The following is an 11468-nucleotide window of genomic DNA, read 5'->3' as shown; positions in this document are numbered from 1 at the left end:
ACATGCCAGGCTGCAGTTCCTGCTAGCAAGGCAGGAGTACATGTGACCAGTCAGATGGCTGCATAAGAAAATGGGACATACTTGTCAACGATGCATTAACTGTAGTGTGTAGTTGGGCCTTAAGGAAGATGATAAAGAAGGGATGGGATGGACCACCCAGCGGCCCTATAGTTATAAAAACATAAGAACAGCCCCACTGGATCAGGCCATAGGCCCATCTAGTTCAGCTTCCTGTATCTCACAGCGGCCCACCAAATGCCCCAGGACCCACCAAATGCCCCAGTCCTAGCCTGCAGTCTTCTTGCCCTGCCTCCAGAGTCTCCAGGATATTCAATGGTAAGAGCCCAGTTTACACTCATCACAAGTAGCCCTGGCAGGTCCTATTGCCAGATCCTCTCACTGATGAATGGGCCTTGCTGCTGGCTTCTGTCTCTTGCGGTACCGGTAAAGCAGCTACCACGTTTTCCAGACTCACAAAGAGAGTCTGGTCCAACAAGAAGCTGACGGAACATACCAAGATCCAGGTCTACAGAGCTTGCGTCCTGAGTACACTTCTGTACTGCAGCGAGTCATGGACTCTTCGCTCACAACAGGAGAGGAAACTGAATGCTTTCCACATGCGCTGCCTCCGACGCATCCTCGGCATCACCTGGCAGGACAAAGTTCCAAACAACACAGTCCTGGAACGTGCTGGAATCCCTAGCATGTATGCACTGCTGAAACAGAGACGCCTGCGTTGGCTCGGTCATGTCGTGAGAATGGATGATGGCCGGATCCCAAAGGATCTCCTCTATGGAGAACTTGTGCAAGGAAAGCGCCCTACAGGTAGACCACAGCTGCGATACAAGGACATCTGCAAGAGGGATCTGAAGGCCTTAGGAGTGGACCTCAACAAGTGGGAAACCCTGGCGGCCCGCTTGGAGGCAGGCTGTGCAACATGTCCTTTCCCAGTTTGAAGAGACACTTGGCCAACAGTCTGAGGCTAAGAGGCAAAGAAGGAAGGCCCATAGCCAGGGAGACAGACCAGGGACAGACTGCACTTGCTCCCAGTGTGGAAGGGATTGTCACTCCCGAATCAGCCTTTTCAGCCACACTAGACGCTGTTCCAGAACCACCTTTCAGAGCGCGATACCAGAGTCTTTCGAGACTGAAGGTTGCCAACTACTGTCTCTTGCAGTCTGACCATTCATACCTTGATGCAAGTGGATGCTTCTCCCTGCCCCCCACCCGGACCCACTTGCCCACAGCCACTCAACAAATCCCCCAGCTTGGCATGCAGCCTTACCCAGCTCCCACACACCTAGCCTTTGAAGGGAAGAGGTTTTATGCGCAGCTTCTTTTGCCCAAATTATACTTTCAGCCTCCTCCACCATCCATCACTGCTGGCAGTCAGATCTTGGTTTTGGCAGCTTTAAGAGATGTTTTGGTTTGCTAGAATCTCTAGATGGAAAAAGTACAGCTGGGTGTGTTTTCTCACTTGTTCTAGACCTTCTTATTTGGCTTAAGAGGCTCCTGTGATGCCTCAATATCTGAAGGGGCTGATGAATCATACAGATGCTGTAGCCATGTTTGCCCAGCTGTTGCGATTGTTTGCCTTTCATCTTCATCATTGCCTTCTTCATTTTCTCTTCCCACCCCCCATTGACCAGTAGGTCAAGAACGTGACTTTGAGTCAGTCTATTGGACTCATGATCCCCCAGAATAAGAATGCCAAGGACTCAGGCGACCCCAAGTAACTAAGCCCACAGAGAAAACTTGGTTAACACCCATGAATTGCTGTACACAGAATCAAACACCCTCCTGTGCACATTCACCATGGTCACTCATCCAAGCAGTGTGTTCTTCAGCAAGGGTTGTCTTCATGCCCAAATAGATGTGGGTGTATTTGGATAAGGGGAGGAGGATCGGGGTGGAAGCCAACTGCCTCCCAGCACACCTTCCCCCGCAGGACATGGGAGAGTGCTCTGAGGCAACCCTAGGCTGCCCTATAGCAGTCTTCCATGTCTCAAATCAGTCTGAGCAAGGGAGCAGACCTGTAGTTGAGCCAAATCTTCCCACTAGACACAAGCTGCTCAGACAGAGAAACAAGCGCTGAGATGAGGGCTTGGTGGGGCTTGGAGAGGCGTTCAGGCCTGCTGGTACTGCAGCATAGATGGAACCTCGGAAACACCGTTTGGTCTGCAGTAGAACCACAGTGTCAGTGCTGCAGGAAGCATGGTGCTAGGGCCACACAGGGGCTGAACTGCTGCACACTGCAGATTAAGGCTTCCATGCCCACCTTTTCTGCTGCCTTATGGAGTGGTTGGCAACCTCCAGTCTTGAAAGACTATGGTATAAGCCTACAGCACCCGGTATTCCCAGGCGGTCTCCCATCCAAGTACTAACCAGGCCCGACCCTGCTTAGCTTCCGAGATCATGGTATAAGCCTACAGCACCCGGTATTCCCAGGCGGTCTCCCATCCAAGTACTAACCAGGCCTGACCCTGCTTAGCTTCCGAGATCATGGTATAAGCCTACAGCACCTGCTATTCCCAGGCGGTCTCCCATCCAAGTACTAACCAGGCCCAACCCTGCTTAGCTTCTGAGATCATGGGATAAGCCTACAGCACCATGTATTCCTAGGTGGTCTCCCATCCAAGTACTAACCAGGCCTGACCCTGCTTAGCTTCTGAGATCAGACGAGATCAGGCATGTGCAGGGTAACAGTTGCTGTCGAGTAGGAGCTGTAAAATCCCCAGTTCAAATGTCATCTCAGCTACCAATTGCTTTACACAAGTCACTCCTGCCTCCGTTTCCGCTACGATCTGGTCTGGCCTACAGGGCTGTTGTAAGGACTGTGGAGATCATGTCTGTCGAACATGTGAAATGCACTGTACAAACACTCAGTATTTATTATCAGTAACAATAGGTATTGGGGCAGCAAATTAGATAGGAATTCCAGGCAAAGAATTTGCTGGAGAAACTTGGCAGTGCAGTGGCATCACTAGGGTTTAGGTCACCCGGTGCAGGAGGCTAGCACTACATGATGATGATGAACTCCCCATGATGAATCTCCTCCCATGCAGTGGACATGGGAACACCCCAGGACACCCCATGGGCGCAGCAACACATCATCACCCCAGCCTCCCAGGTTTTTTGGCTATAACTTTCGATAGAATAGAGATATTTCGTTTCATTGCATTCTGCACGAAACTACACATTGAATGTTATATAACATGATGGTATTAGTCCTAAACACTGTGATTTTAATAATTCTGGCCAGTAGTGTTGTTACTCCCCACTTATCACCCGGTGTGACCCACACCCCTCTAGTGAAACCACTGCAGCCGTGTAGCAGTGAGTGTGTCTGAGACTCCCCAAGTGACCCCTATCTTCTGGGCAGGTGAAGGTCGGGGGCAGGGGAGGGAGCCAGGCCTGAGTTCCCCGAATAAGCATAAACTTGAGAAACAAAAATGTGATGGGAACAGATTCCACTTTCTAGGACTGGCAGACAAATCCAGCAGGGCAGAATGGAGATCCATTTGCCACTTTCATCCTGTTCTTTGCCCTTCAAAGCTCCATGCCAGCATTCAGAAGACAGAAACTCAGAAGGTTGGGAGAGTTAGGACAGGCACAAGAAAATATTTATTTACCCAGTGTGCAATTAGTTTGTGGAACTCCTTGCCACAGGATGTAATGATGGCATCTTGCCTGGATGCCTTTAAGAGGGGATTGGACAAATTTCTGGAGGAAAAGTTGATTATGGGTTACAAGTCATAGTAGGTATGTGTAAGCTCTTGGTTTTAGAGGCAAGCTGCCGCTTGCCAAATGTAGGAGAGGGCACCAGGATGCAGGTTGTGTCTGTTGTCTTGTGTGCTCCCTGGGGCATTTGGTGGACCACTGTGAGATACAGGAAACTGGACTAGATGGGCCCTTGGCCTGATCCAGCGGAGCTCTTCTTAAGGTGCAGATTTCCCCATCACTGTATCTCCAGGCTGGGGTGAAAGCTGCATCTGCTGAATTTCTTACCTTCTGCCATGCCTCTGTGAAAAAAGAGAGGAAAAATTAGACTCTGGGACAGCAAGATGAGAATTAATGTTCTGCCTTGTTCCTGATGGACATCAGGGTTGCAAATGGCATTATGCACCGAGAGGAGGAGGAGGAGAAGCTTTATGACCTGGTGTAGGCAGCCAGATCTGATTGCTGTTATAGTGTGCAAATGAATTGTTTAATGCAGGGGTGCTCACACTTTTTTTGGCTTGAGAGCTACTTTGAAACCCAGCAAGGCCCGGAGATCTACCAGAGTTTTTTTTACAATGTTCGCGCCATCATAACATATAACATTTATGTGTACAATGTATGTTGGTGTACCTTCAGCCCCACTGAGTATAACAGGACTTACTCCTGAGTAGACATGCCTAGGATTAGGCTGTGAGGCTGCAATCCTAGCCACACTTACCTGGGAGTAAGCCCCATTGAGTACAATGGGCCTTACTCCCGGCGTTTCCTCCCAGATCTACTCCGCGATCTACTCATTTTGCTTCGCGATCTACCGGTAGATCGCGATCCACCTATTGAGCACCCCTGGTTTAATGTATTGATTGCTGCAGACATAGAAAAATTAAAATGTGTTCCTTTTCAGGGGCCAACTGTGAGAGCTCAGTACATATGGAAAGGTCACAAAACCCAAGTGGACAAGACGTGATTAATCAGCTAGAGAGTCTTGAACCCATTCAACTGTCCTAGAAAGTTCATATCATCCTTATTTGACCAGGTCAGGATGAACCCCAGCCTTGAGTGACACTGTCGGAGCTTTGGTGAAGTCAGTTTGCAAATGATGTGCAGAACAACAGCCACTATTGTGTCACCTGAAATAGTGAAAGAATTACATTATCTTATTAGTGGCATAACTAAGGCACCCAGGAACACAAAAATTGTTAACATCTCCCCCCCAATTTTTAATATTCCCCCATGCAATATCTTAGAGGCTTCCTAAAGGGGGTATCTTAGATGCCACTTCGGTGTGGTTTTTGGTGTGGTACCTGGGGCAATTTACCCCCTATCCCCCCTTAGCTGTGCCACTGGATCTTATGAGCCCAACACATCCACCCACAGGAAAGGCTGCCCATTCTTCCCCTCTGTGACTCACCACTTACATCCTTCCAATCAGCGGAGGCTTGGTAAACCCGCCACATCTCTACCACAGGCGCTATTGGATAGAACTAGCCGACCTCACAGGAAGTGCCCTTAGCATCTCTGCAAGCCTGAAATCAGCACATGACACTTTGCGCAGCTGCCAGGGCCTCTGCAGGCCCCGCCACTGATGTTTGCCATGAGCCCTTTTTAAAAGGAAAAAGAAAAAGTAGTGTTCTGTTCAGTGCCATGTACCTTAGAGTTACTATTTTGCTTTCTCACAGTGCCTGGATACTGTGTAGTTCTGGGACACTGTAGAAAAAAAATGGTTGCTGCCACAAAAATAGGGTAGCCCCCACTGCTGGGGACCATTTCCTCACCCCCCCCCCAATGCTTCAAAAAGATGCAACATCTGGGGCATTTTTGGATGCTCTTAGCTGCCATCTGGTTCTGGGGGAGGTGTGACTGGTGGCGAAAAAGCCTTCACAACCACTGCCACATAAAGACCTCCCCCCCCCCCCCGCGCGCCACCTCAGCATGCAAAGAAGCGGAAGTTTAAATTCTTGTCCATGAGTTTCACAAGCCTTAGGGCACCCACCAGATAACACTTTGCCAATGGTCTCCTCAGCCTGGGAGCCAATCTTGCATTGATGCTTGGTCACTCACGGGGCCAGTGGCGTAGCTAGAGGGGGTGCAAAGCATTAAGTTTTGCAGAGACCTGAATGCACCATGCGAGCACCCTCTCCTCTTCCCCTTCTCAGCCATTCTGGCTGGTGGGAGCAAAACGGAGGCGAATGCAGGGAGGCAGGGGGGGTGAATGCCTCTGTTTGACTCCACCGCCTGGAATGGCTCGGGGGGGGGCGGGCGCTGCTTCCTTGGCACATTCAGGCATCTGCAAAACAGCATGAGTACCCACTTAGCTACACCATTGCACTGAGTTTTTCTTTCTCGTCTGATCTCGGAAGCTAAGCAGGGTCAGGCCTGGTTAGTAATTGGATGGGAGACCGCGTGGGAATACTGGGTGCTGTAGGCTTATACCATGATCTCGGAAGCTAAGCAGGGTCAGGCCTGATTAGTACTTGGATGGGAGACCGCCTGGGAATACCAGGCATTGTAGGCTTATACCATGATCTCGGAAGCTAAGCAGAGTCAGGCCTGGTTAGTACTTGGATGGGAGACCGCCTGGGAATACCGGGTGCTGTAGGCTTATACCATGATCTCGGGAGCTAAGCAGGGTCAGGCCTGGTTAGTACTTGGATGGGAGACCGCCTGGGAATACCGGGTGCTGTAGGCTTATACCAGGATCTCGGAAGCTAAGCAGGGTCAGGCCTGATTAGTACTTGGATGGGAGACCGCCTGGGAATACCGGGTGCTGTAGGCTTATGCCATGATCTCGGAAGCCAAGCAGGGTCAGGCCTGGTTAGTACTTGGATGGGAGACCACGTGGGAATACTGGGTGCTGTAGGCTTATACCAGAGTCTTTCAAGACTGAAGGTTGCCAACCAATTTGGTAGCCAAATTCAGATCAGTGACTAGTCAAAAACATAAGGGGAGGATAGTCTCCTCTGCGGAATTCTTAAATTTATTCTCTAGGAAACTTTTTTTCTGGAGTTAAGAGGAAAGCGTTCATCCCCATTTCATTCAGAAAAACCCGGCATCCCCACAATTGGACGTTTGGGAAACATGGACGGAGGAGGTTCAGACTCAACAGCAAACCAAGACTGTTATAATCTCCCCAGGCCATTTCCTTCAGAAAAAGCCACTCTACCACCCAACTTAGCACCATGGTAGAAAGAGGCAGAACAAGCTCTCCGGGGCCCCCAATTGCACAATCAAGTAATTTCTATCAAAGGTGCTTTTAACATATTATCTTTAAATAGAATTCACATGGAACTAGGCTATAATTACTGATAGCTTCTAATTCTAGGAAGCAGTTTCAGTTCCCTGCAATTTTTGTGTTATTATTATGAGAATAATCTTTATTACTCAGTCTCCTCCAAACGGCGTTTGGGCCTCTTCAGCCTAGAAAAGAGGCGCCTGAGGGGGGACATGATTGAGACATACAAAATTATGCAGGGGATGGACAGAGTGGATGGGGAGATGCTCTTTGCACTCTCACCTGACACCAGAACCAGGGGACATCCACTAAAATTGAGTGTTGGGCGGGTTAGGACAGACAAAAGAAAATATTTCTTTACTCAGCGTGTGGTTGGTCTGTGGAACTCCTTGCCACAGGATGTGGTGATGGCAACTGGCCTGGATGCCTTTAAAAGGGGATTGGACAAGTTTCTGGAGGAAGAATCCATTATGGGTTACAAGCCATGGAGTGTATGTACAACCTCCTGATTTTAGAAATGGGCTATGTCAGAATGCCAGATGCAAGGGAGGGCACCAGGATGAGGTCTCTTGTTATCTGGTGTGCTCCCTGGGGCATTTGGTGGGCCGCTGTGGGATACAGGAAGCTGGGCTAGATGGGCCTATGGCCTGATCCAGTGGGGCTGTTCTTATGTTCTTATGTTCCTCAGCTTCATCTGTTCTTTCTTTGACTTACAAACGAGAAAGAGATGTGGTTCTCTTCCGTTATCACCATGTGTTCCTGGTCTTTTTGCAACAAACAACATTTGTGATGTGCTGGAATGAGCGGGGGGGGGGCAAGTACAAACATCTGCCTCTAGGACTAGTGCCACTGTCTGGGGAACCCCCCCCCCAGGGCAGTTGCCAAGGGCTCAGTGCCCCAGGACATTCACTGCTGATGCCTGCTTTGCCCCCAGTGTGCCCAGCCAGCAACCAGCACTTGGCAACTTAGTGCCCGTCCATGCCTCTGCAGTGCACTGAGTTTCTATCTGCTTTGGCCGAAGAAGAACAAATATTTTTCTAGCTGGCAGAAGCACTGCACCTCCCATGTCCTACCGCCCTATGCTGTCCATCTCCTCAGCCCCAGTGGCAGTGCCTAATGCCCCCGTGGGGCAGGCTAGGGGCATCATGGAGGGTGCAATGCAGGGCTTTGCCCTCGCACCCAAGCAGCCCAGGCTTGACATGAAGCAACAGGGCTAAGAGAGATTTCTGCTTTCTGTCTGGGAGAGCTTCCCCCAGTCACTGCAGTCAACAGTCCTGGGTTAGTCAGGCCAACGATCTGACTCAGTTCAAGGCAAAGTTGTGCTCATATCCCTGGCAGCATCAGAGGCCATGCTGTATATGCAGAGAGACCCAGGTTCAATCCCCGTCACCACCATCCAGTGAACGGATGTCACAAAACAGGGCTAGGTAGGACCTCTCACCACCTGAGGACTTGGAGAGCACCCAGCAGTCAAGAGACAGGCAGGCAGGCAGAGTATTCAGGTCAGGGGGACTATGGATGGGCAACTTGCAGACCAGGGACAGGGTCTAAAGAACCAGGTTTAAATTCTGCTGGGAGACCTTCTCACTGATATTACTGGGAATTGCTTCTCAAGAGAGCCTCTTCAAACCATGTCTTAGCTTCCTTAAAGACTACTTTGCTCTGTACACATACTCTGAGGTTTTCCTGCCAGAGAGCCTAATGGCAAATGTATAGGTTTTCTGAGCAGCGGTTGAATTGTTTCACTCAGTGGCATAGCTAGAGGGGGTGCAAAGCACTAAGTTTTGCAGGGAGCTTCACCGCAGCGTGCAAGTGGCCCCTCCCTCTCCCCTTCAGAGCCATTCCAGGTGGTGGGAGCAAAGCAGAGGCATATGCCTGGCCCCAAAGGGGAGGCACGCTGCATTGAGGCTCCCTGGAAGACTTAGTGCTTTGCACCCCCTCTAGCTACGCCACTGAGTGGGAGGCAGAAACCCTGGCCATCCTTCTACAAATCCCCCAGAAATCTGCCTGTCGACCCCAACCTTAATTTTGCCCACCTCCTTCCTTTTCCAGCAACTCGTTCCAAAGCCAATGAACTCCCAGTTAGGATTTTTTGTTTCTTTCAGGTTGGTTGACAACCCTGCTTAAAACACAGGGTGGGCAGCATTCCCTGTAACAATTCCTGCTGCTGTGTGAAGCCCTTGCATAGCTGAGTGGCACTGGGTGCAGCTTCCATGTATTTGCCGATGTCGCATGTCATTGCCAACTTCTGGGTAGCCGAGCTCCAAGCTGCGTGAAGCTTACCTTTGAGCTGTGTGCCCAAGTAGCTTGAAGGGAGGCAACCAGTGAAAGAGGGACAACTTATCTTCAGATCCTTGCCAGGCCTACTGACTCTCCAATCTAACATGGCGAGTGGTCTGTATATATTTGAGCTGGTTGCTTGCGAGCATATGGATGGCATTTCATCTCCTGGCTTATTTAGAGCTTAGTGTCCATTTGATCTGTTTCCCAGCAGATGTTCATTTCATCATATAAGGAGATTCCCAGCCCCAGAAGAAATCATGTGATAATGTGTCCCAGGACTAAAATATATCCCAGAGAGACAAAAGACTGTGCAAAATTGCAAAGAGACTGTTTCTGATGAGCTTCCTGATGGAACAAGGTCTCTTTCCTCTTCCATCCTCCAAATTAAGGAAGGGGGTGGGGGGTAAACTAGACATGACATGGAGAGATTGCATGCCAGTGGCTTAGTTAGAGGGGGTGCAAAGCACTAAGTTCTGCAAGAGCCTCACTGCAGCGTCCAAGCAGAGGCGTACACCTCCATTTTGCACCCACCACCTGGAATGGCTCCGTGGTGGGGGGAGGGGGCCACTTAAACCCTGCAATGAGGCTCCCTGCAAAACTTAGTGCTTTGCACCCCTTCTAGCTACACCACTGCCCAAATCTTTTTCTTTTTCAAAAATCACTAATGAATAATTAGAATTGGGGTCATAGAGCAAGGATGGGTTAACATTTTGCTCTTGTGCAAAACACTTCCTCACAATTCAGATCTTTTCCCTTTCCCCCTTCCCCAGTCTCCATCCTCTTCCTTGCTTCAGCTTATGCCCAAATGTTTGGATTTGTGCCCTCAAGGGAACCCCTCCCCCCAGTTCCGGAAATCCCAATGATATCTTATAGCAGTCAAACACCTTCTCATGAAGTTCCCTCCTTCCCTTGTTGTTTCACCAGTTATCATATATTGCATGCCATCCATCAAATGCCATGACATCAAAAGCAAATACCACTGCACACCCCTCAACATTCCATCATATACTACATGCCGCTGCATGTTTAAATACTGTTAGATCCCAAAATATTTAATGTATTCATTGAATTTATATCCTCCTTTACCGCAAATCACAACCCAATCCTCTTCGCCGGCTATGCTAGCCACCATAGGGTGTCACAAATGTGCCATAAAGCACATTTGCAGCACCCTGGGAGTAAGCAACACCGGGGGAAGCCCGAGCCACTCCGCTGGTGCTGAATCCAGGACCATTGCCTGATGTCCAACTCCTGCGACGCCGCTGGAACCAACTGTATTGGCCTCTGCCTTTCCATTGGACCATTTCAGCGACGTGGAGAGGGGGGATTTGCTGCATGGGTAACAGCCTATCCTCCATACCTACTTTACCCAGGCTTCGCGCACTGGAGAGGACACTCTGTTTCAGAACCACCATTCAGAGCGTGACACCATAGTCTTCCGAGACTGAAGGATGCCAACAAGATGCCTGATGTGAAGTGCAATGGCAGAGGGAGGGCAGGAAGGGGGTGCAAGGGTGGAGGAAGAGCAGACATGGGACAGATCAGGCCCAGGAGGGGGTGGGATTGATGGCACTGGCCTACACCAAATCCTATTCCCCCTCCCAGGTTTGAAAGCCCATCACGGGGTTTCTCAGTCTTGTGCTAGCAATTTTGCTGACACAGATCTGAGTAGCCCCATTGAGTAGGCTAGGGCAGATGTTCCTTTACCCCGAGGAGACCTCCAGCCTGCTCAGTCCCAGCGCTGGGTACTGCGTGGGCCATGTGGCCCGCTGTGCCAACACTGGTTAGAACTGGGCAGCCTGTAGACTATTTGTTGTAAAGCAGTATATAAATTCAGCAAATAAACAATACATTAAACGTAATTAACTAAAAGCAGCACAAATTAAATTTGAAATCCAATAAACCACAGAAAAGAGCAGCAACAAATGCAAAGCATAAAAGCTTGATCCAATATCATGGGGGGGGTATCAAAAACAAATAGCAAATAGAAAATATTGGAACATTCATAGAGCATTAATATTTACAGATGAGAAAGTTTGGGAAGTCAGTCGCTTGAAGCTCCAGGTGATAAACTGGGAGATCAAAAACTACTGGACATCATTTAGCAATGCTCTGAAACTGGGATAGTAATGAGGCCTCCATTGCCAATCTAGGCGCTGTCTGGTTCTGAAGTACTGGGTACTGAAGCGTGATGGTGACATGGGGTGACAAGGTTGCCAGAGCAGAAGGCACCAGC

General features: G+C 49.6%; 1 pseudogene; it reads right to left on the bottom strand.

Annotated features, from left to right (window-relative positions):
• Nucleotides 1–2597: 2597 nt before the first annotated feature.
• LOC136656506 (5S ribosomal RNA) lies at nt 2598–2717 on the bottom strand (annotated as a pseudogene).
• Nucleotides 2718–11468: the final 8751 nt, after the last annotated feature.

The sequence above is a fragment of the Tiliqua scincoides genome, chromosome 6 (genome assembly GCF_035046505.1).
Source record: "Tiliqua scincoides isolate rTilSci1 chromosome 6, rTilSci1.hap2, whole genome shotgun sequence".
Taxonomy (NCBI): Eukaryota; Metazoa; Chordata; class Lepidosauria; order Squamata; family Scincidae; genus Tiliqua; species Tiliqua scincoides.
Note: the sequence above shows the minus strand (reverse complement) of the source record. Positions and strands in the feature narration are given on the sequence as shown.